Source organism: Salmo salar, chromosome 20 (assembly GCF_965601325.2).
Source record: "Salmo salar chromosome 20, fSalSal1, whole genome shotgun sequence".
In the NCBI taxonomy this organism is placed as follows: domain Eukaryota; kingdom Metazoa; phylum Chordata; class Actinopteri; order Salmoniformes; family Salmonidae; genus Salmo; species Salmo salar.
The window spans coordinates 55,103,877-55,130,286 of NC_138310.1; the positions used below are offsets into that span (position 1 = coordinate 55,103,877).

Here is a 26,410-nt window from a genome sequence, read left to right on the forward strand (position 1 = left end):
TATTCTACTTCTCTCCATCTCTTTCTCGTGCTACATTTTATTAATAAAGAAACAAAGAGAGAGAAAGACAGCTCTAAATGCCTTGGAAGATAATCCATTAGCAGAAGGTTGCAGCTCTCACACTGTCTCTTTTTTGTACTTTTTTACCACTTTTTCTCCCCAATTTCGTGGTATCCAATTGGTAGATAGTCATGTCGCATCGCTGCAACTCCCGTATGGACTCGGGAGAGGCAAATGTTGAGAGCCATGCGTCCTCCGAAACACGACCCTGCCAAGCTGCACTGCTACTTGTCACACTGTTCTCTTAAACCGGAAGCCAGCTGCACCAATGTGTCGGAGGAAACACAGTACAGCTGACAACCGAAGTCAGTATGCAAGTACCGGGTCCACAACAAGACATCCCGGCCAACTCTCACACTCTTCTGAGAGAGAGGAGAGGGAGAAAGAGAAAGGAGTACAGTGATCTCAGAGAGAGGGGGACGACTGACACACAAATGAATTCTCTCAGTACTGCGTCTCTATAGTGCATATCTCTATAGTGCATGTCTCTATAGTGCGTATCTCTATAGTGCATATCTCTATAGTGCGTATCTCTATAGTGGGTGTCTCTATAGTGCATGTCTCTATAGTGCATGTCTCTATAGTGCATATCTCTATAGTGTGTGTCTCTATAGTGCATGTCTCTATAGTGCATATCTCTATAGTGCATGTTTACATTTACAGTTTAGTCATTTAGCAGACGCTCTTAACCAGAGCGACTTACAGTAGTGAATGCATACATTTCATACATTATTTTTGTATTTTTCTCCGTACTGGTCCCCCTTGGGAATCGAACCCACAACCCTGGCGTTGCAAACACCATGCCCTACCAACTGAGCCACACGGGGACAATGTCTCTATAGTGCATATCTCTATAGTGCATGTCTCTATAGTGCATATCTCTATAGTGCGTGTCTCTATAGTGCATATCTCTATAGTGCATATCTCTATAGTGCATGTCTCTATAGTGCATGTCTCTATAGTGCATGTCTCTATAGTGCATGTCTCTATAGTGCATGTCTCTATAGTGTGTGCATGTGTGAAATTAGAGCCAGGAGCGCTCTGTCCGTTACGGCTGTTAACACATCCCTGGCACAATAGTGAATTATGGGACCTCAGCTTGCCCTGTTGAGTGTCTATATTCCAACAGCACAGAAAGAACATCTGACTGAGTCAGGAGATGTGTGTGTGTGTGTGTGTGTGCATATGGCTTTTGTTTTGCCACTACTGAATGTTTAGAAGTCACCACAGAAGTCTATGCGAGAGAGATGGTTTGTGTGTGTTCGAAAGTCTGTGTATCTGTGCTGGTTTGTGTGTGTGTGTGTTTTGGTATGGAAGTCCCATCCCTCTGCCATCTTTGTTTACAGCTCCTCTCCTCTTCTCCAAAGCTTGTTGTTATGCCGTTGGGGACGTCGCTACACAGGAGGCAAGACAAATCTGATCAGGCCGCAGCCAGCGGACAATAGACCCGTGCCAATGGAATAACGCTAAAAGAGCACAATACCATCAAACAAAGTGACACTCACAGAACACCAATGTGAGCGATAAAGCCAGCCTTCATCCACCTCTTCTCTGTGCTCCACTTTTATTGATTTCTCCGCTTTTCTCTCTCTTGCCTATTCCCCAGGTACAGCCATGTTCGCCTGGCAACTAAGTGCATTTAAATAGAAATTAGCTGTGTGAATGGTTGACTGGCCCACTCCCATTCACTCCCAGTTGACTCAACAGACTGACAATTAAAGACGTATCGAGACACTCTGTAGTGAACACTGATTGTTATGACTCTACCAGCCATTGTTCATGTCACACTGGGACTTATCAGGTCCATTGAATCCGGGGGGGGGGGGGGCATCATGGAAATATTACCTGTCAGTCTCTATCAGTCTCTATGATCATGGAGGTGGCGAGTACAGTCCTTTGAGGTTGGTTGCATAGGGGGTAGTTGGTTGGTTGCATAAGGGGTAGTTGGTTGGTTGCATAGGGGGTAGTTGGTTGGTTGCATAGGGGGTAGTTGGTTGGTTGCATAAGGGGTAGTTGGTTGGTTGCATAGGGGGTAGTTGGTTGGTTGCATAGGGGGTAGTTGGTTGGTTGCATAGGGGGTAGTTGGTTGGTTGCATAGGGGGTAGTTGGTTGGTTGCATAGGGGGTAGTTGGTTGGTTGCATAGGGGGTAGTTGGTTGGTTGCATAGGGGGTAGTTGGTTGGTTGCATAGGGGGTAGTTGGTTGGTTGCATAGGGGGTAGTTGGTTGGTTGCATAGGGGGTAGTTGGTTGGTTGCATAGGGGGTAGTTGGTTGGTTGCATAGGGGGTAGTTGGTTGGTTGCATAGGGGGTAGTTGGTTGGTTGCATAGGGGGTCGTTGGTTGGTTGCATAGGGGGTAGTTGGTTGGTTGCATAGGGGGTAGTTGGTTGGTTGCATAGGGGGTAGTTGGTTGGTTGCATAGGGGGTAGTTGGTTGGTTGCATAGGGGGTCGTTTAGGGTTTAATTGGTTCAGACGTAGGCTGGCACACAATGCAAATTGCTGCAATTAACAGTGCATCATTTATTTCTCTGCATGCAGAATGGCAGTTAGTTTAGGATGATTCCTCCTGCCAGTTTGTCCTCGATGCTTGACTGTCATGAGCTATAATCATCCATCCCTGCCATCCCAGTGACATACAAGAGGACTTTGAATAATGTGAGAGAGAATGTGTCCAACTCTGTGAAAAGAACAACGCTAGGAGAAATGATTGCTGCGGTACATTTTCAGTGGCAACGTAGCGTTTACATTAGTGGTGAAACCGAGAATCCAGAGTGAAAGTTGGGGAAAAAAATAACACTCATTGACAACCTAACTGAAGTAGAGATCCACCACGTTTATTTCTGCTAGTTATTTCAGTCAGAGAGAGAGAACGGCTCTGGTGACACTCCATGCTTTCTATGATGTTTGGATTCCAAACACAAGAGTGGTGTGTGTGTGGTGTGTATGTGGTGTGGTGTGTGGAGTGTTGTGTGTGGTGTGTGTGTGGTGTTTGCGTGTGGAAGAGATTCATAGCCAATGCTCTTAATTAATTACCCTGTTATCGGCCCTTCATCATTTCTACACTGCATTATTTAATGTCAGTCCATGATGCAATCAGTAATGTGTCTCACTAACAAAGCTTTAATGTGATTCTATACAGCACCTGTCATTGTGAGGCTATGAGAGTTGAAGATGATGATCTGAATGAAGATGAGGTTCATACCCTGAACCAGTGTGACAGAACAATGTGGACTGTATTAGGCCATGATTGGAATATAGGAACACATGTTGGTATTAACAACCAATTAAGTGACAGATTGGATCAGGCGTCCCCAGTGCTGAGGGGAGCAGGACGGGTTGAAGACTAGCTAGCTGGCATCCTGCTGGAAGACCCTGGAAGCATCCCAAATGGCACCCTATTATCTATAATAGTTCACTTCTTTTGATTAAGGTCCATAGGGCTCTGATCAAAAGTAGTGTACTATATAGGGAATAGGGTGCCAATTGGAACAGGCCATCTCTCTACATGATCAATAATTAAATGATCGTTAGACTGCACAGGCAGTCCTTCCTAATTCACACATTACAGCGCCAGTTTAGCCTGCTGTTTGCTTAACAACATTTCATAGCGTGGGTTGGGAGGTTCTTTATCCCTTCCTGGCACCGTTACTATTTTGGAGGCAAGATCTGACAGTACAGGCCTAAGATGAAAGCCCTAAAATGAAAGACTTGTCAGAGAGCGGTAATAGGTTGGACGCGTAAGTCTTGCATTTAATAGACCCGGGGGAGAGGGGGAGGGAGAGGGAGAAGGAGAGAAAGAGCATCAGAGGGGGGAACTAAAGGGAGGAAGATTGTGTGTGTGCATTTTCATTATAGAAGAGTGAAGAACAGCCCCACGTGAACACACCGATGCAAGACCCACCTTTCGCATATCGGCTAGAAATGGAGTGAGGAAGGATATGGACTACAGTAAGATGATGCAATATGAACAGTATCTTATCTTCAACCTATATCGGAACAAACAGATGTTCTCTCTTATTCTGTTCTGTTTAACTTCCTAATGACAGGAATAGCATGCCTGCTCTGCAGCAGCTCAATAACGAGTAACAGGCTAATTAAGTGGGTAATTTATTACATTTTGAAACCTGCAGTATCTGATTTCTGTAAGCTGAGCTGAGCACGGCTCTTTCACTGAGAGGCAGCCCATCCAGTGAAAGGCAATAGCCTCTCTGGGCGGTTGAGATTACCGCCGTTTACCGCTGCGCGTACAGGTCCTTCTATAAAATAATCCTGATTTTGACCAATTACCCATATTCATTATGTCAGCTGGAGGCGTCATTCACAGGGCCACAGCCTGCAGTGTGTTGCATGGCCGAGCAGTGAGGGGTCCGGTCCTGCAGATGGTTCAGTATAGATAATTCAGGGATTAGCCTAGCTAGGCAGCAGCCTTAGCCATAGTCAGCACAAAAACAGAAGGACAGAATGAATGGGTGAGTGGGCACCCCATTCCAGGTTATCTACGACAGTTTTAGTGTACTTAGGTTGAATCAAGGAAAAATAGAGGATGGAGAAGGAGCAATGATCTCCTCCTGGTGCTGCTAGCAAGGGGTACTGGATAGTGGCGTGTATTCATGGATGCCTAACGAAGCCAGGCTTCCCCCCAAATATACAATAATGTATCTTTCGTCTCTGTGTTTCATACCTTTCCTTAAATTCACAATAGGGTGTGAACGTATCTCACCGGACAAAGCATCCGCGTGAACGTCCCTCTGTCTCAGTATGTGTAGCGTATCTATCTGATGCTGTCTGGTCAGAATGAGTATGACATTGTTGCCGCCCGTAGCATTGAATGTAAGGGAAGACAACGAGCATTTGGCCTCCCTTGCTAAATTTGTTTTATAAAATAATAGCCAATCAGTGCTGAGTGCGCTCATATGTAAATGGTCCTGGCGCACCAAAAAAAATGTCAAGGGAAGCCAGTTTGGATTTGCTAGCTAACTTGCTAGCTAATTAAAACCTAAATTATCCATCGATGGAGATAGAGAATTAAGTACAACCACAAATTCCTGTACTTGTCAATGATTATAATGGCGAATCTGATCCTACCATAAATTCATACATTGTGCCCCTCTGGCCTTATAGGATGGAAGTTCAACATGTAGCTAGATGTAGTATGCTAATGTTAACTAGCTGGCCTGGTGTATTGTTGCCCATGAATGGAAGTCAGGCTAGCAGCAAGTATTTTAGCCAAGTAGCTTAGGACAACAAAAACTAAAAGTGTATACTGTATGACATTTTAGGCAATATCAAAGACAGGAGGATAGCCATGTTTTTCTAATTACGCAGACAGACAGACAGACAGACAGACAGACAGACAGACAGACAGACAGACAGACAGACAGACAGACAGACAGACAGACAGACAGACAGACAGACAGACAGACAGACAGACAGACAGACAGACAGACAGACAGACAGACAGACAGACAGACAGACAGACAGACAGACAGACAGACAGACAGACAGACAGACAGACAGACAGACAGACAGACAGACAGACAGACAGACAGAGAAATCAGTCTCATGGACAGCCACATTATATTTAGTTTACTTTGATTGGACTAAATAGTTTTTGGTATCTTTTAGTTGTGTCTGTATTAGACAAAGCAGAAGTGAGATTATTTGTATTTATTATGGACCTCCATTAGTTCCTGCCAAGGCAGCAGCTACTCTTCCTGGAGTCCAGCAACATTAAGGCAGTTATATAATTTAAAATATTACATGATGTTAAATTTCATAACACTTTTCACAATGCATTAAGTGTGTTCCCTCAGGCCACTACTCTACTATCACATATCTACAATACAAAATCCGTGTGTATGTGTGTGTAGACTGCGTGTCTTATTATGTGTATGTGTAAGCATGTGTCTCTGCGTCTCTTCACAGTCCCCGCTGTTCCATAAGGTGTATTAAATCTGATCCTACTGCTTGCATCAGTTACCTGATGTGGAATAGAGTTCCATGTAGTCATGGCTCTACGTAGTACTGTGCGCCTCCCATAATCTGTTCTGCACTTGGGGATTGTGAAGAGACCTTTGGTGGCATGTCTTGTGGGGTATGCATGGGTGTTCGAGTTGTGTGCTAGTAGTATAAACAGACACCTTGGTGCATTCAGCATGTCAATACTTACAAAACAAGTAGTGATGGAGTCAGTCTCTCCTCCACTTTGATCCATGAGAGATTGACATGCATATTATCAATGTTAGCTCTCCTTGTACATTTAAGGGCCAGCCGTGCTTCTCTGTTCTGAGCCAATTGTAATTTTCCGAGATCCCTCTTTGTGGCACCTGACCACACGACTGAACAGATGCCAGGTGTGACAGAACTAGGACCTGTAGGACCTGCCTTGTTGATAGTGCTGTTAAGAAGGTAGAAACTAGGACCTGTAGGACCTGCCTTGTTAATAGTGCTGTTAAGAAGGTAGAAACTAGGACCTGTAGGACCTGCCTTGTTGATAGTGTTGTTAAGAAGGTAGAAACTAGGACCTGTAGGACCTGCCTTGTTGATAGTGTTGTTAAGAAGGTAGAAACTAGGACCTGTAGGACCTGCCTTGTTAATAGTGCTGTTAAGAAGGTAGAAACTAGGACCTGTAGGACCTGCCTTGTTAATAGTGCTGTTAAGAAGGTAGAAACTAGGACCTGTAGGACCTGCCTTGTTGATAGTGTTGTTAAGAAGGTAGAAACTAGGACCTGTAGGACCTGCCTTGTTAATAGTGCTGTTAAGAAGGTAGAAACTAGGACCTGTAGGACCTGCCTTGTTGATAGTGCTGTTAAGAAGGTAGAAACTAGGACCTGTAGGACCTGCCTTGTTAATAGTGCTGTTAAGAAGGTAGAAACTAGGACCTGTAGGACCTGCCTTGTTGATAGAGCAGCGCTTTATTATGGACAGACTTCTCTTCATCTTAGCCACTTGTATCAATATGTTTTGACAATGACAGTTTACAATCCAGGGTTAAGCCAAACAGTTTAGTCACCTCAACTTGCTCAATTTCCACATTATTTAGTTGAGGTTTAGGGTTTAGTGAATGATTTGTCCCGCTATTATCCTCAGTAATTTTCCATCCAAGTTGTCAGACCCCGGTAGCTTGTCATCGTTGATAGGCAACAATCTTTTTACCTCTTCCACACTCATTTTATGGAATAAAAAATTACAGTGCTTGTCTTTCATAATTTGAACAGTTATACTTGGATGTGAAGTGTCAGTGTTTGTTGCTGGAATGTCATGCCTAAATTTGCTAATCTTGCCAGTGAAAAAAATCACTAAAACAATTGGCAATATCAGTGGGTGTTGTGATGAATGAGCCATCCAATTCAATGAATGATGGAGCTGAGTTTGCCTTTTTACCCAACATTTCATTTAAGGTGCTCCAAAGCTTTTTACTATCATTCTTCATATCATTTATCATCTTTGTGCATAGTATAGTTTCTTATTTTTATTTAGTTTAGTTATACATTTCTCAATTCGCAGTAAGTTTGCCAATCGATTGTACAGCCAGACTTATTTGCCATTCCTTTTGCCTCAACCCCACAATTTTTCTATTCCTCATCAAACCAAAAGGATTTAACAGTTTTACAGTCATTTCCTTAATGGGTGCATGCTTATTAGTAACTGAAATAAGCAATTTCATAAATGTGTCAAATGCAGTGTCTGGTTGCTCCTCATTACACATCACAGACCAACAAATATTCTTTACATCAACAACATAACAATCACTACAAAACTTCACGTGTGACCTCTTGTAGACTGTATTAGGCGCAGCCTTTGGAACTTTGGTTTTCTTAGATATGGCTACTAAACTCAGCAAAAAAAGAAACGTCCCTTTTTCAAGACCCTGTCTTTCAAAGATAATTCTTAAAAATCCAAATCCAAACTTCACAGATCTTCATTGTAAAGGGTTTAAACACTGTTTCCCATGCTTGTGCAACAAATCATAAACAATTAATGAACATGCACCTGTGGAACGGTCGTTATGACACTAACTGCTTACAGACGGTAGGTAATTAACGTCACAGTTATGAAAACTTAGGACACTAAAGAGGCCTAAAGAGGCCTGACAAACACCAAAAGAAAGATGCCCAGGGTCCCTGCTCATCTGCGTGAATGTGCCTTAGGCATGCTGCAAGGAAGCATGAGGACTGCAGATGTGGCCAGGGCAATAAATTGCAATGTCCGTACTGTGAGGCGCCTAAGATAGCGCTACAGGGAGACAGGACGGACAGGTGATCGTCCTCGCAGTGGCAGACCACGTGTAACAACATCTGCACAGGATCGGTACATCCGAACATCACACCTGCGGGACAGGTACAGGATGGCAACAACACCTGCCCGAGTTACACCAGGAACGCACAATCCCTCCATCAGTGCTCAGACTGTCCGCAATGGGCTGAGGGAGGCTGAACTGAGGGCTTGTAGGGCAGAAAGTGCAGTTCACTGACAAGTCGCAGTTTTGTCTCACCAGGGGTGATGGTCGGATTCGCGCTTGTCGTCGAAGGAATGAGTGTTACACTAAGGCCTGTACTTTGGAGCGGGATCGATTTGGAGGTGGAGTCATGGTCTGGGGCAGTGTGTCACAGCATCATCGGACTGAACTTGTTGTCATTGCAGGCAATCTCAACGCTGTGCGTTACAGGGAATACATCCTCCTCCCTCATGTGGTACCCTTCCTGCAGGCTCATCCTGACATGACCCTCCAGTGTGACAATGCCACCAGCCATACTGCTCATTCTGTGCGTGCATTCCTTCCAGAAATATCTGGGAACTTGCACGTGCCTTGGTGGAAGAGTGGGGGAACATCTCACAGCAAGAACTGGCAATACTGGTGCAGTCCATGAGGAGGAGATGCAGTGCCACACCAGATACTGACTGTTACTTTTGATTTTGACCCCACCTTTGTTCAGGGACACATTATTCAATTTCTGTTAGTCTGTGGAACTGAGTTTATGTCTCAGTTGTTGAATCTTGTTATGTTCATACAAATATTTACACGTTAAGTTTGCTGAAAATAAATGCAGTTGACAGTGAGAGGACGTTTCTTTTTTTTCATGAGTTTATATTGTGATAACTACATCTGATGGATTTGGCAAATTTCTGCAGCAATAATAATGACGTGATCAATACATGTTGATGATTTCATTCCTGTGCTGATTGTAACTACCCTGGTAGGTTGACGGATAACCTGAACCAGTTTGCAGGCATTGGTTACAGTTTGAAGCTTTTTCTTGATTGGGCAGCTCGATGAAAGCCAGTAAATATTTAAAACACCCAGACAATACACCTCTGTTGATATAACATACATTATCAAGCATTTCACACATGTTTTCCCGATACTGACTGTTAGCAGTTGGTGGTCTATAGCAGCTTCCCACAAGAATGGGCTTTAGATGCGACAGAGGAACCTGTAGCCATATTACTTCAACGGTATATAACATGAGATCCTCTCTAAGCTTTACAGGAATGTGGTGCTGAATTTAAACTGCAAAACACCACCATTTGGCATTTCTGTATTTTCTGTAGATGTTATAACCCTGTATGGCTACCACTGTATCATCAAAGGTATTATCTAAGTGCGTTTCAGAGATAGTCAGAATATAAATGTCATCTGTTGCTAGCAAGTTATTGATTTCATGAACCTTGTTTCTTAAGCTACAGATGTTAACATAGGCTATTTTACGAACTTTTCTGGGATGCTTGATTGTTTTCATTGCTTTACTGGGAAGATTAGCAGAAGTAGACATGCTCATGTTATTTATGTTAGTGCAGGGTGAGCTGTACACAGCAGACATCCTACTAGGGCACTCCGCCTCAGTGCTAACAGTATAACTCTGGTTCATAGGGACATGATTACAGTATACAATAGCTGTAGGATCAGCAGAGGCATTTAAGGTAGTTAGAAGGACATAAATTAGGTTACTTACATTGTGTCTACCAACATCCCTGGGATAATGTACATTTGCTGAATCATTATGAGAGCTCAACGACACAATAGTAGGGATTAACTGAGCTGGGCTTGGGTCATTGATGGGTCAAGTTATTGTCTCAACGCAACCTTATAATGCTGTGAAAGGATCCAGAACCCAAATTATTCAGGTGGATCCCATACTCCTTCTAAAAACGTGTTTTGATTCCAAAAGGTATCGGAATTGTCATGATGTTCTGTGACATGGAGTCCCATAGGGCGGCACACAATTGCCCCAGCGTCGTTCGGGTTTGGCCAGGGGGGCTTTACTTGGCTCATCGTGCTCTAGCGACTCCTTGTGGCCGGCCGGGTGCCTGCAGGCTGACCTCGGTTGTCAGGTGAACGGTGTTTCCACCGATACATTGGTGCGGCTGGCTTCCAGGTTAAGCAGGCGGGTGTTAAGAAGCGTAGTTTGGCTGGTCAAGTTTCGGAGGACACATGACTCAACCTTCGCCTACTGTGCCTGTTGGGCAGTTGCAGCGATGAGACAAGATCAAAATTGGGGAGAAAAAGGGGGTAAAAGACAAAAAGTAATTGTCATGATGTTGAAATGTTGAAGTTGAAATGGTGCTGGAATAGTGAAGGCAACTCCTGTTTTAATAGTCCGAAGAGGTCAGAAACATTACCTTGCTTGACCGTGCTGTAGGTCATGTAACTGTTTATTACATGCAATGTATTTTGTGGACTTCACCGGAGAGATGTTGCTCTCCGGTTTTGTAATCGAACAAATGTGTTGTTGAATTTATTCTGCAACTGCGTCTTCTTATTGTCTCAGCCTTCGGCCTATATCTCACAGTGTCAAGGCATATGAACTAACAGGTTATAGAGCAAACAACACAATTATCACAACATATAGGTTGTAATATGGCTTTTTTCTGGATTGGCTTCCCCAGTGATTTTACCCACATACCACTACTGGTAGTGGAGAAGTGGCATAACAATCCAGCGCTCAGAGTACTACACACACGCATTCACACACACACCCTCTTTCTCTCGCTCTCTTTTTTCCCAATCTCATGCTGACCCCGCACAAAGAGAGGTTAATTAAATCTTTCCATTTAATTGATTTCAGTCTCCTTTCGTTTGTTCGGTGTAATAAAACCTACTACTGTCTGAAATCATCTGGCGGGGCCGAAATAGAGCAATAAATCCCACTGCAGTAGCAGTAAAAAGGGTTGACCCTTCATATTCAGCAGGAATACACTGTACACTCAGCACACTGTATATTCAACTGCACATACAAATAAAGGAATTTAAATAGAAATCAAATATATCAATTTATCGGCAGATGAATGAAAAAAATCGATAATTCATTCACTCACTCAGTCATTTATTTATGTATTCATTCATTTATCATGAATTCTGCAATGTGGCTCACATGCCTGACAAAGTCCATACGGTACAAGTCTCCAGGGCATGAGACTAACGACATGACTAATCATAAAGCCTGGAGTAAAACGACCCAATTACCAGCAAGACCTGAGGAGGAAGACATCTCATGGGGACTTGATTTGTAACACTTCACCAAATCTCCTCATTCTGCTATAGCCACACAAACAGAAAGGCAACAACAATGAAGAAGAATCAGTCAGCTGTAGAAGAGTATAGCAGTATAACATACTAAGCAAATGGCACCATATTCCATATATAGTGCACTACTGTTGACCGGAGCGCCTTGGTACCATTTGGGAGTCAACCTGACTCTGTAGCACCTGGAGTGAGAGGTGAATAGGTTCATTGAGGTCCAGACAGTGAGCATTACTTCAGCTAAGGCCAGTACATAAAGCTCTTTGGTTCTCCCAAGTTCAGTTCAGTAACTCTTTACTGTCCCTGGGAGACAATTAAGAGTGCATCATAAGACGCACAAGATAAGCAGCTCAACCAACACACAGCGGCTTATAGTTCCAACACGGTTCTTTAGTCAGCACGCATGCGTGTTATTCAAAGCACTATCATCATTATCAGAATCATTCAAACATGCAATTGCACTTATTGGAGGTTATTTGTAAGGTCTAAATGGGGACTCATTGTTAATATTAATGATCACGGCCGCGGGCTACTGTACTTTTTCACAGCTCAGCACTTAACATGGAAACCCTACATTTATACAAATACAGTCTAGCTAACCAAGTAGAAAATGACCTCTTAGTTATACCATTATAATGTCCCCTCCTGCGTTCCTCTGTATTTGATGCCTTTGCTGTGGCCCGGCACAGCCCGGCTCTCCTCCTGTCACCACGGCCTCTTGTTCTACTGCTCCGAGGCACTCAGCTGCCGAACCCACCCTGTGTGTGTGTGACTGGGAGAGTTTGAGTGTGTGTGTCACTCCGTGTCCGGCTGCACCACTCCCACACTAATCCCAGAGACCTCAGCGTGACAGCAAGGGAGGATTGGATGAACAAGTGAGAAAGAGAGAATGAGAAAATCGGGAAAAGACTGGGTCTGAGAGATTGCACAAGCACACTGATACAGACAACAGCACGTGCCGTTTTCATTATCTCACACACACACACACACACACACACACACACACACACACGCGCACACACACACATCCACGCACACACACACTGTTCTCTTCCCTTGTTGTTCCTAATGACCATTCATACGATATACCTGGAGGGTGAGAGCTGTGCTCGAGCAACAGACAAAGTGAAAACAACAGAGAAACAGTGCTGCTGATCCCTGCCCCTGGTGAGTCACGACCGCCTCCACCTATGTGCCTACACTCCTGTTACCTCTCAGAGAAAATGAATTTTCAGGAAGACAGGCTGACAGGACATGCTCTCTGTCTTTCTCTCTCTCTTTCTTTCCTCTCCCTCTCTCCTTCACTCTCTCCGTCTCTCCCGCAGCAGACAGTATGCCTCAGTGAGAACCATGGTTGTCAGGACTCATCCTGCCAGAGGGGTCTAACCTCTATGTTTCATGACACTCACTGTGATGGAACTCTACTGAGCTGACAGACACACAGCTTAGCCAGGTACTGTAGCTGTACTGAATAGGTACTGTAGCTGTACTGAATAGGTACTGTAGCTGTACTGAATAGGTACTGTAGCTGTACTGAATAGGTACTGTAGCTGTACTGAATAGGTACTGTAGCTGTACTGAATAGGTACTGTAGCTGTACTGAAGGGGGCATTGGTTTTGATCTAACTTAGCGTTAGGGGTAACACATTGGCTAAGGGGTAACACATTGGATAAGGGGTAACACATTGGCTAAGGGGTAACACATTGGATAAGGGGTAACACATTGGATAAGGGGTAACACATTGGCTAAGGGGTAACACATTGGATAAGGGGTAACACATTGGATAAGTGGTAACACATTGGCTAAGGGGTAACACATTGGCTAAGGGGTAACACATTGGCTAAGGGGTAACACATTGGCTAAGGGGTAACACATTGGCTAAGGGGTAACACATTGGATAAGGGGTAACACATTGGCTAAGGGGTAACACATTGGCTAAGGGGTAACACATTGGCTAAGGGGTAACACATTGGCTAAGGGGTAACACATTGGATAAGGGGTAACACATTGACTAAGGGGTAACACATTGACTAAGGGGTAACACATTGGCTAAGGGGTAACACATTGGATAAGGGGTAACACATTGGCTAAGGGGTAACACATTGGCTAAGGGGTAACACATTGGCTAAGGGGTAACACATTGGCTAAGGGGTAACACATTGGATAAGGGGTAACACATTGGAAAAGGGGTAACACATTGGCTAAGGGGTAACACATTGGCTAAGGGGTAACACATTGGATAAGGGGTAACACATTGGTTAAGGGGTAACACATTGGTTAAGGGGTAACACATTGGCTAAGGGGTAACACATTGGATAAGGGGTAACACATTGGCTAAGGGGTAACACATTGGATAAGGGGTAACACATTGGATAAGGGGTAACACATTGGATAAGGGGTAACACATTGGCTAAGGGGTAACACATTGGATAAGGGGTAACACATTGGCTAAGGGGTAACACATTGGCTAAGGGGTAACACATTGGCTAAGGGGTAACACATTGGCTAAGGGGTAACACATTGGCTAAGGGGTAACACATTGGATAAGGGGTAACACATTGGATAAGGGGTAACACATTGGATAAGGGGTAACACATTGGATAAGGGGTAACACATTGGATAAGGGGTAACACATTGGCTAAGGGGTAACACATTGGCTAAGGGGTAACACATTGGATAACACACTGACCATAGAGCATGTGAGGAGGAGGAAACAGTAGTGACTGTCACCCCAGAACATCCTCACCACCTATAATGTCAGGAGCAGTGAGAGTGGGGGCGGAGGTGTCTGGTGTTATGTGGTGACCACTGACCAAGCCTGTTCCTCTAATAGAGCTGAAATATGGCTGGAGTGAAGGCCACTCCTGTTCTCCTCTCCTCCCTCACCTCTTCCCTCGTTCCCCATCCACTTCTCCCCATCTCCCTTTCCCTCAGCTAACTCTGCACTCATTCGTCCTTTCTCCATCACTGAGTAGGTTCTCACTAGGTAGCTAACTGGATGACAGAGCTAACTGCCATGCTAACTGCCATGCTAACTGACTGAGGCAGCCAGAGCAACAAACTGTTAAACAGGAAAACCACCCTGGCAGAGCGATAACAGCCTAGACCGACACAAAGCTACAGGCTACGTGGTGAGAGAAAACAAAACACTCGCTCACGTTTAGAAAAAGGTATATCGGCCGAAATGCTGAATAATAGTCCCTGTGAATTTGTGCCAACTGACCAACAGTAACGGTGAGAGCTGCACCACCCTGCCTAGCCCTGGGCTGACCAACAGTAACGGTGAGAGCTGCACCACCCTGCCTAGCCCTGGGCTGACCAACAGTAACGGTGAGAGCTGCACCACCCTGCCTAGCCCTGGGCTGACCAACAGTAACGGTGAGAGCTGCACCACCCTGCCTAGCCCTGGGCTGACCAACAGTAACGGTGAGAGCTGCACCACCCTGCCTAGCCCTGGGCTCACCAATTGTCCACCGACGGCCCTTTGCTCTCAAAAACAAACCTCGCTAACACAGCCAACGCACGCAGGCAGGGGATTCATTCTCTATCATCCACACAGAAGGGATCCCGAGGGCTGGCTGCAGGCTGACGGATAAGCACACAGCTCTGACATATGCAAACGCAATTTGCACGAATGCACATGAAAGCTGGTTAGATGTAAATCAACATGTTACGTAACAACTCTTCGAATTAGACCGGGACTTCACACAAGAGAGTTAAGAGTTAAAGAGACACGCAACGTGAAATCTCAACGCATGAGATCAGCTTCTTATATCCGGAAAAGATAAGTTGAGAGAGAGTCAAAAAGCCACATGCAGAAAATCTCTCAGCGGATGATGGGAGAGTAAATTCAGCTGCATCTAGAACACTAAGCTGTGTTCTTTAGCGCCCAACACACAGCAGCCTGTTTGTGTTTTGCCTCTGCCAGTTCAAGGGTCATTGTGTGGATTGGAACGGAGTATGTTGGTGCTTCAGCAGCCCTAAATCTTGACAGACAGACAGACAGACAGACAGACAGACAGACAGACAGACAGACAGACAGACAGACAGACAGACAGACAGACAGACAGACAGACAGACAGACAGACAGACAGACAGACAGACAGACAGACAGACAGACAGACAGACAGACAGACAGACAGACAGACAGAGACGTGACTGTGGAGGGTGTGCGATACGCACAGCAGAGACCGGAGACCCTGCCTCGATGACAGCAGAACCCGACCAATAGCGGGACAGCTGGTACCACAGCGCCTGGATATCAGCCATTGGGAGTGTGTGGGCGAGAGCAGTTGGGAACTTGACGTGTGTCCCGACTCCTTGGCCACTGTTTTCCCATGTGTGTGACGAGCCATCGCAGCGGGACTTGTGTTTCCCATGTGAGATATTCTACATGTATCTGTTAGGAGGAAGGATGTTAGGGTCACGATGGTGTCAAAACCAGGACCATGGATCCCTCCAATACCAAGTTCCTCCAATCCCATAGGTACAGCATTGATACAGTGGACATAAAGACTATGATAAACACCTGTCACCAAGAGATGGGTCAGAACCACCTGGCACACAAAACCCAAAAGGACAACCGGAAAGAACATGACCCTGTCCATCACATCCACTGAAAGAGAGGGTCAAAACGAAAGTGTACAAGGCAACATACCCTACCCAGAGAGGGAATCCCTGATTCTGGATCTGTACAGTAACACCCCAGAGTCATTCCAAGGGGTCCAATGAGAAGATCAGCCCAGTAACTCGGCAACCAGGGCAGAACAAGAGAGGCTACCTTCCAGATGGCACCCTATTCCCTTTATGTAGGTCCTGGTCAAAAGTAGTGCACTATACAGGAAACAGGGCACCATTTGGGACGCACAGGAGAGCAGGGCAAATGCCCTCAACCCTGAAGAAACACACATTTCACATTATAATCCTCATAAATATTAATGGAAGCCATGTCAGAGAGGAAGGATAAGGTTACTGTGTAAATCCCCAGCCTGATCGAGGGAGCGGGGTAGAAAAAGTGACAATGAAATGGTGAGCGGGCGAGGTTTCTGCTCACAATGGGAAAGCTTGTTTCTGTTTGCTTTTACGGCAGATGATTCATTATTTGATTGAAGTTCCATGATGAGGGGAGCCACACCACATACACACTGAGACCCACCCAACAGACGGACCAGACGACACGCTCCTCAGCACCCCAGCTGGGCATGAGGAACAGCAGAGACGTGCAGTACACTGGACAGACACACACACTGTGCATTCATAGACTGTACTATGTACAGTAAGGCCAACACACACAGCATAGGAGCACATACAGGACATGCACACATACACCCCCACCCAAACTGCAGCGTGGGAGTGATAGTGTTGGAGAAGGGAGCTCCCTCATTCACCCTCAGACCGCCCCCCCCATTGTCCAAGCACTGCAGCAGCTCCCGCTCTCCCTCTTTTCTAGAACACCCCGCTCACGTCTCACTGCTCAGCCTCGCACTGCACGGACGCACTGCACACTACACATTGTGTCCTGTCTCCCCCCACCCACACCCTATCCTGCAGGGGTCTGCATCAACACCATGTTAGCCTCCACCCTCGCACTAAAACTCTCGACTCCACAACTCCAAAGACCAAGCGCAAATTTAGCTTCAAAACAATCAAGGACCTAATTTCTGTAATTAACAAACGGTGACAATTGCTCTTTGGGTGGCATTAGACAGATTGAACAGCCTGTTCCCCCCTCAGGGAGCAATCAGGACTGTATTTCCTAACTGAATGAGATGTTTTCTGGGGAATTAGAATCTCCAACAGAAGAGAGAGGTGGATATGCAGACTGAAACAGCATAACCTCTGAGATAGAGACAGATTTCAATTGTGTTTCCTCTAACAACAGTCTAGTCTGCAGTCTGTACAAATGTGCAAACAATAGCCTATCCCCGTATGAAAATAGCCCACAATAGACCAACTGTGAGATGAGCACTTGGATACACTGAAGAGAAAATGATCTGTTTTGGGATACCGAACTGTAATGAATAAAGGAGGAATGAAACATATAGCCTACATGTAGTCAACGTGCACAAACTGCCATCCAAGGAGCAATAAATACTGGTTCTCCTCCATTCGTTTCGGGGTTGGGGAGTGGAGGGATAAAATCCAAACTGCAGAAAAATGCCACACCAAGGAAAGCCCCACGCCAGCCTGCCCCACGCCAGCCTGCCCCACGCCAGCCTGCCCCACTACAGCCTGCCCCTCGCCAGCCTGCCCCTCGCCAGCCTGCCCCACGCCAGCCTGCCCCACTACAGCCTGCCCCACGCCAACCTGCCCCACGCCAGCCTGCCCCACTACAGCCTGCCCCTCGCCAGCCTGCCCCACGCCAGCCTGCCCCACTACAGCCTGCCCCACTACAGCCTGCCCCTCGCCAGCCTGCCCCACGCCAGCCTGCCCCACTACAGCCTGCCCCACGTCAGCCTGCCCCACGTCAGCCTGCCCCACGTCATCCTGCCCCACGCCAGCCTGCCCCACGCCAGCCTGCCCCACACCAGCCTGCCCCACGTCAGCCTGCCCCACTACAGCCTGCCCCACTACAGCCTGCCCCACTACAGCCTGCCCCACTACAGCCTGCCCCACTACAGCCTGCCCCTCGCCAGCCTGCCCCACGCCAGCCTGCCCCACGCCAGCCTGCCCCAATACAGCCTGCCCCACGTCAGCCTGCCCCACGCCAGCCTGCCCCACTACAGCCTGCCCCACGCCAGCCTGCCCCACTACAGCCTGCCCCCCTACAGCCTGCCCCACGCCAGCCTACCCCACGCCAGCTGGGTGAATCCCCACTTCCCATCTCTATGATGCAAGCACAATGAATAGATGATCAATTTTAAAGGGGGGCCAATTGAGCCTTGACTTGCACTTGCTTAATGATGATGCTGTTGATTCCGCATACGAGTATAACGGTATATGTTTATTATTAGAAAAGCCCGTTATGCAATGTCTCTTTATTTTAGGCTATAGATGATGGATTGGCTGCAGGATGATGTTTTGGGGTTGGGGAGCTTTCAATGGGGGTGGGGGGTTGACAAGTATTTTTTTCTCCACTTATACAGGAGTAATAAAGGCCTAGTTCAGTCATTTTATTCATTTTAAATTATTAATTTCGATTTATCAGGTGCTGCAGCACCTTCAGCACCCTATTTCCCACGGTTATGGATCAAGGTGAACTCACAGGTGAACTACTGTAAAGGTCTCTAGGATTTCCAATTGACAGGCTAGGCCAGGGGTGGGCAGCTCCAGTCCTCGGGGCCTGATTGGTGTCACTCTTTTTCTCCATCCCTAGCAAACACAGCTGATTAATCAAATGTCATTCTAAACTGACGATCATAATTAGGTGATTATTGGAGTCAGGTGTGTTAGCTGGGGCAAAACTGTGACACTAATCAGGCCCCAGAGGACTGGAATTTCCCACCCCTGGTCTAGGCTATATGTTGAGCTTTTTGCTATATCATAAAGAAACCCTTTATGTCAACTAATAAGCTATTCGGGCACTGTTGAGTAGGCCTATGCAATTGACAAAGGACATTTGCCTTAAAAGGAATTGAATGGAGCTTTTATCTGAGGACAAATAAAGGTATTGGTTCTACACACTGTGCACACAGTGTTGAGTAGCCTGAAGCACGCTTCCATGTCTGCAACATCTTTTGTATTTCAATCACGCAGTAGAACACTTCAGGGAAATTATGCAACATGGTAACTTCTATTGATAATATATGTGAGCGTGCATTTTATCAACACCGCCTTTTACAATAAACGAAAATGGAGCGGCAAGCTTAAATATCGGTTATGCTCAAAATCTGGAAATCAATATAATTTGCTTGATTGTACATCATACTTCTGATTACTACTTAGCATGTTCAATTATTATTAAATCAGTGGATCAAATGCGAATATTAGATTACCACATGGTACATTGTTGTAACATATTTATCCATTGGGAATAGCCTACCCATAACCCAAACAAACATCGAGTAAGTCAGTGCAGAGCAGATAGAAGATTGTTAAAGTGTAAAAAGATATGAATTAGTCAATATTTAAACACATCTGGCATGTCCTCAACATTCAAAACCGATCACTTTTCTAAACACATTCTTACCTTATATCCAAGTTTTTAGCGTCGCTCAATACAGGTGTGGTCGTAATGCAAATATTGCTGCTGTTAACATGAAAAACTGCTCCCGTTAATTTTGCTGTTGTAGCCGCGGATCGATTCGCACTCTGACACACACTCACAAACAGTAGGCTACACACGCTCAGTCAGTCTCTCTCACAAACAGTAGGCTACACACGCTCAGTCAGTCTCTCTCACAATCACATTGGAAGTGCGCGTTCAGGGAAGGGGGGGAGTTACGTTCAGGAGCGCGCATGGCACAGGGTTACGACCATGTGTCATACACTCGAGAAATGATTTATAAGCTAACCTACTTTCTTTGTAAATAACAGTAGTGTTTCATGTTGTCTATAATATGTACCCGTTCCTGAGCTGACATTATTTGATGGGAGGAAAGCTAAGGTTACCATCCTATTGATGGAACCATGTCAGTGTCTGTGATCGCCTCAAAAAGGAAATATGTATTTCAAAGTCTTAAACAGGGTCCTTTACTTTTTTTACTGTTCACTAACTCCCTTGTTCCTGCTGATGTTTGTAGAAGAAGCACATTTTCAGTGGATGGTACTCAATAATAGGCTTCCCAGCGGGGTTTGGTTCCCCATGATATTTGTGGAATTCTACTCCACTTCAAATAGGTAACGTTGAGAGAATCAGAAACAACTGAATGAGACGGTAGACTAGTGCCTCTTCACTCGGGTCTTTGAGAGAGGACACTTTCAGGAACAATAAAAAATGAATATAAAGACGTAAGAATGACAGAGTGAAGAGAGTGGTGGCGAGACCAGAGAAAAAGAGAGAGAAACAGAAAGACAAACAGGGATGTGCAAGTAGGAAGAAGGAGAGAGAGAAAGAGTGCCTCTGCAGCTTCTCAAGTGTTTGGTTTTAGCTCACCTCAACTAGGACACAGTGGCATCCTCCCCCATTCTTTCTTAGTGGCACACCAATAGGCCAGGACAGAAGCTGGCAACACAGGACAGTAACCGCTGGTCATATGTCTGATCTCCAGATAGGATGTCACTCATCTTCTGCACCATGCACACCCCTACCTTTAGCTGTATCATCCCGGTGTGAGGCGTATTGGAGGTATTTTGTAATATATAATCAACAACAAGACATATTTCCACCGGCTATTACTGCTATACATGTATGTACCAGTGAGTTGTGACGACAGAGCTGTGTATTTCTCCTACGGGCATGACGTTAGTACCTTCAAGCATGTCGATGATTCTGTAGGATCATGCCGAGATGAGAAATGATCTATAAATAACCCATGCTAATCATGAAATGATCTATAAATAACCCATGCTAATCATGAAATGATCTATAAATAACCCATGCTAATCATGAAATGATCTATAAATAACCCATGCTAATCATGAAATGATCTATAAATAACCCATGCTAATCATGAAATGATCTATAAATAACCCATGCTAATCATGAAATGATCTACACTGTGGAGAGAATCTTGCGTGTATCAACAATGCAAATTTGGCAATAAAATACAGTGTGCAGGAGCCTTTGATGTTACTTTAATGTGTTATTGTCTGTAATCCTCCTTGCTGATCATATATTTATATTATTCTATTTGTACTGTGTTTTGGTTATAGGCTATTTATGAATGTGAATTTGATGGATGCCATACAGGACCTTGCACTGTGCATAAGCAATAATCAAATATTGATATTGTAGAGAACTGCGGAGCAGGGAAGTGAACCGGGGTTGCTGGTGTAAAGGCAAACACCCTACTCATCACACCAGTAAGATTAACCCACTTGGTGAGAATTATGATGTGACTCAAACAGCAAGGATTGCTACAACATGTTCACAAAAGGGTAGATGAAACATGCATTAAAATTGGGTGGTTGCCAAATGGCGCCCTATTTTGTAGATAGTGTACTACTTTTGACCAAGGCTACTTTTGACCAGGGCACCCAAATAGTAAGTGACACATGATTCGTGCCCTGTCCAGGATTCCGTCCTGTCCCAAAAGAGTCCTTGTGCACTGTCACCACTTGCAGTGGTGGAAAAAGTACCACATTGTCATACTTGAGTAAAGGTAAAGATACCTTATTAGAAAATTACTCAAGTAAAAGTGAAAGTCATGCAGTAAAATACTACTTAAGTAAAAGTCTAAAAGTAATTGGTTTTAAATATACTGAAGTACCAAAGTAAATGTAATTGATAAAATATACTTAAGTATAAAAAGTAAAAGTATAATTAATTTAAAATTCCATATATTATGCAAACCAGATTGCACAACTCAGTGACTCAGCCAGATCTGATGCAGTAGGGATGACCAAGGATGTTCTCTTGATAAGTGCGTGAATTGGACCATTTTCCTGTCCTGCTAAGCATTCAAAATGTAACAAGTACTTTTGGGTGACAGGGAAAATGTATGGAGTAAAAAGTATATTATTTGCTTTAGGAAAATGGTGAAGTAAAAGTTTTCTAAAATATAAATAGCAGATTAAAGTACAGATACCCAAGAAAACGACTTAAGTAGTATTGTTTTTTTGTTTTTTTACTTAGGTACTTTACACCACTGACCACTTCCTGGTCTTTCACTCACTGAGCAATTGCTACAGTAACGATTTGCATGGTTTGAGACAGACCGGGAAGACCATGAGTGACATTTAATTCCAGTCAAACATCATGACAATACAAAGCCTCATCTCTTCCTTTTTTCTGCTATCTCTCAATCACCCCAGATGGAGGGGGTGTGAGAGAGAGTGACAGACGAACAAATAGGAAGCTACAAACTTGTCATTTCCTCTCTCTGAGCAGTAGACACAGATTATTAGACTGATTGTCAGATTATTAGACTGATTGTTAGATTATTAGACTGATTGTCGGATTATTAGACCGATTGTTAAAATATTAGACTGATCGTCAGATTATTAGAATCATTGTCAGATTATTAGACTGATTGTCAGATTATTAGATTTATTGTTAAAATATTAGAGTGATTGTCAGATTATTAGAGTGATTGTCAGATTATTAGACTGATTGTCAGATTATTAGACTGATTGTCAGATTATTAGACTGATTGTTAAAATATTAGACTGATTGTCAGATTATTAGACTGATTGTCAGATTATTAGACTGATTGTTAAAATATTAGACTGATTGTCAGATTATTAGACTGATTGTCAGATTATTAGACTGATTGTTAAAATATTAGACTGATTGTCAGATTATTAGACTGATTATCAGATTATTAGACTGATTGTCAGATTATTAGACTGATTGTCAGATTATTAGACTGATTGTCAGATTATTATACATTTTGCTCAGCAGGGTGCTGCCGGGGCAGCCGGTAGCCTAGTGGTTAGAGCGTTGGGCCAATAACCGAGCTGACAAGATAAAAATAAAATCTGTCTTGTAAATAACAATTTGTTCTTAACTGACTTGCCTAGTTAAATAAAGGGGGTTTAGGGTTAAGGTTAGAATTAGTGTTAGGGTTAGAATTAGGTTCAGGGTTAGGAGTTAGGGTTAAGGTTAGGTTCTGGGGTTAAGGTTAGGGTTAATGTTAATGTTAGGGTTAGGTTTAGGGTAAGGGTTAATAAAAAATAGGATTTTGAATGGGACTGAATTGTGTGTCCCCACAAGGATAGTTATACAAGACTGTGTGTGTGTGTGTGTGTGTGTGTGTAAGCTATTCCTGTGGAACCAGAACAGCTGAGATAATCAAAAATTCTGCAGTGTAACTCAACCAAGACGGTGCTGTGCCAGAAATCCATCCACTCTCAGACAGGGACCAGTCGGATAGGGAGGTGACGGAGATGGAAGCAGTTCAGGGCAGGACAATGCTGCCAATGTCAATGCTGCCAATGCTGAGTCTTCCACAGAGATGTACAGATGTAGGGTCTTAATTTGAACCAGTTTGCTACAACAGGAAAAGAATCCGGCAGCAATAGGAAAAAGTATTATGTGGATGATCTTTTTTTGTTGTTGAGGTTGATACATTTTTCGTTAGGGCAAATAAAGTCAGACATTTTAAAGTGGAAATTATACATTTTAGAATACTTTTTAAACCTTGAATACACTACAAATGTACATTTCCTGCTGTGCAGGAATATTCTCAGCAACAAAAGAGAAGAGTGATCAAATTAAGGTTAAAACCCTGGATCGGAGACCAAATGGATAGCTGTAGATAGACGCTCTCCAGTAGGAGGTGCTGCCACTCTCTGATGTTGTTTCAAAGGTACAAATTCAACATATTTTATACTAGGTTTGTCTAGGTTAAAAATTGGTTACCATGATGGCATAATCCTGTGGTTGAAATTTCACCCTCAAAACAACAGTTGAGGACTTTTTGCAAATCCAATGTATTTTCCACAAAGATTCCACATCACAATACGTTGACAAATTACGTTGAAACAACATTGTTTTAACCAGTTTGTGCCCAGTGGGGACTGTGGTAGTGGAATTGCTTTTTATACCTGAGCCCAGGAAGCCCAAGAGTTCAAACGACAGACTGCATGCCATGCTTGTCGCCTCCTCAAATGCAACAGAGGACAGCTTTTTTAATAATCCATCTGCCAATGTCTGGTACCCATAATGGAGGTACCAGGCAGGCAGACAGGACAGGAAGCGGTTTGGGCCAGCCAATCCCTGTGTGTCACACTAATCTAAATTAAATCTGCACCGACCGCTGGGAGGCAATTTCTGCTCTCTACAAAGAAAAACAAATTAGAGTTAAATCAATGCCCTTGGAGGTACGAGGACTGAACCCAACCCATCTGTTATCAAGTCTTAGCTGAATGGTCACTGGCTGGGTGGGGGGGGGGCCTATTGGAAATCATTAAGAAGACACCTTGCTTTCAACTGAGACACAGTATAAATAAAACCCTAAGGTCTCCGTTTTAACTAAAGGAAACCCCTTCACAATGGATGGAGAGAATGCAGGAGGGGAAGGATGCAACACTGGGTGAGAGAGAAATAGAGAGAAGGGATTCTGGAATAGGGAGAAGAGGAGAGATAAGGGAATGGAATGGATGGCAGTGCCCTGGGGTCATCAGTGTAAGAGTGGTGCCTTCAGTGTCACATCTGCTCCTGCTACGCCCTCTGGTGTTCATCCGGTGTCTTCCTGACCTGCAGTTACTGCCCCTGTACACTCTCTCTCTCTCCCTCTCCATCTCTGTGCGATTGTGTGGTTGGAGACAGGTGTGCGGGAGTCAGAGCAGATCCCTACCAGCTGCAACTCGTTCCATAATCAAGACCTCTACAATTACTCAGTCCTGCCACTTCCACTCTACCAGAACATAATCTCTGCTCAGTCAGTTCATGATTCTAGCCATTTATGATTATTCAAGATCCTGTTAATCTGCTGTGCCTGTTTCCCTGCCTGACACCATTTATCCTCTCATTGTAGTTACTGCTCTGTCTCTGGCTCCTGTCTCTTGTTCCACATCTCACCACCCAACTACCTTGCTCTGGATTTTACTCACAACCACTACCCTGGATTCCCCTCAGGACTTGTTTACCCTGTTCTACTAAGCCAACTCCAACCTCAGTCTCCACATCTGTTTTTTCTGCAACTCATCCGAGCTTCCCCGGATCTGCACTCCATATCTCCCTGTGTAACAATAAATATTTTGGTTAATTCATCCCTGTTTCCTCATCTGAGTCTGCTCTTGGGTTCCCCTGTGTCGCTCCGCATAATATTTAGTGTGTATGAAATTAGAATGAATATACTGTTAAAACTATATTAGCACTAAACTGCTCATGCCCTGAGGAGTGTCAGTGTGGAAGCTGTCCAAAAGGAGTGAGAGAAAAAAAGAGAATAGATGATAAACAGGAGAAAAGGAGACTAGAGTTACCCAACAACAGAGAAAAGTGAGGAGAGAAGTGAAAGATATGAGCCATATACACTGACTTGTGAGCTTGTCTCCTGTCAAAACAACTTGTTTGCCAAAAGAGCATCTGAGAAAAATGATGAAAAACAGAACAATATTTAGATGTCATACTGTCATGCAGTATGACACATGGCACAATTGGCAAGACACCAGAGAGAGATGCTGCAGGCAGCTCAAGACACCAGAGAGAGATGCTGCAGGCAGCTCAAGACACCAGAGAGAGATGCTGCAGGCAGCTCAAGCACACTCAACTTTAACCAGAGACTCCAAACCAATTAGCATGTGATTAGTTGGAAAGTAAATGAATTAAATTACAGGTCTGCTCTCTTAATTTGATAACTCAGTAAAATGCCAATTGTAATGTATTCAAGGTTTGAAAAGGCTTCTAAAGTTTGTCATTTCCACTTTAAAATATCAGACTTGATTTATCCTAACAAAAAAATGTATCAATCCCTACAGAAATGTCCATTAATTAGAATCCACACAATAACTTACATTTCCTGTTGCTGAAAGATTATTTTCCTTACGTTAGAAAATTGTCAAATGAAGGTATATCTGTACACAAACATTAATCCTCCTCATTCAGAAAAGAGCTCTGGGCCTGAATACATGAAGCTTCTCAGAGTAGGAATAACCTGATCCATATCAGCACTACTACTCTGAGACACTTTGTGAAAACAGGCCCTGGAGAATGAAAAAAACCTGTCTTTTATTTAATAAATATAGCCAAATCTATGTGGTGCCATATCTAAAGTTGAATGGTCCAGACAAGTCAACCCCACAGTGGAATTTAATAGAATCTCCTCTTTTTCCATCTCATTAAGT

The 26,410-nt window shown here is 44.2% G+C and overlaps 1 protein-coding gene across 1 annotated transcript in view; it reads right to left on the reverse strand.

The window, feature by feature from the left end:
• Positions 1–19,914, reverse strand: part of LOC106580848 (sodium/calcium exchanger 2) — a 96,373-nt gene extending 76,459 nt beyond the window's left edge. Inside the window, 1 exon segment of the mRNA XM_082966537.1 lies at positions 19,710–19,914. The gene's annotated coding sequence lies outside the window, so the exon portion shown is untranslated.
• Positions 19,915–26,410: the final 6,496 nt, after the last annotated feature.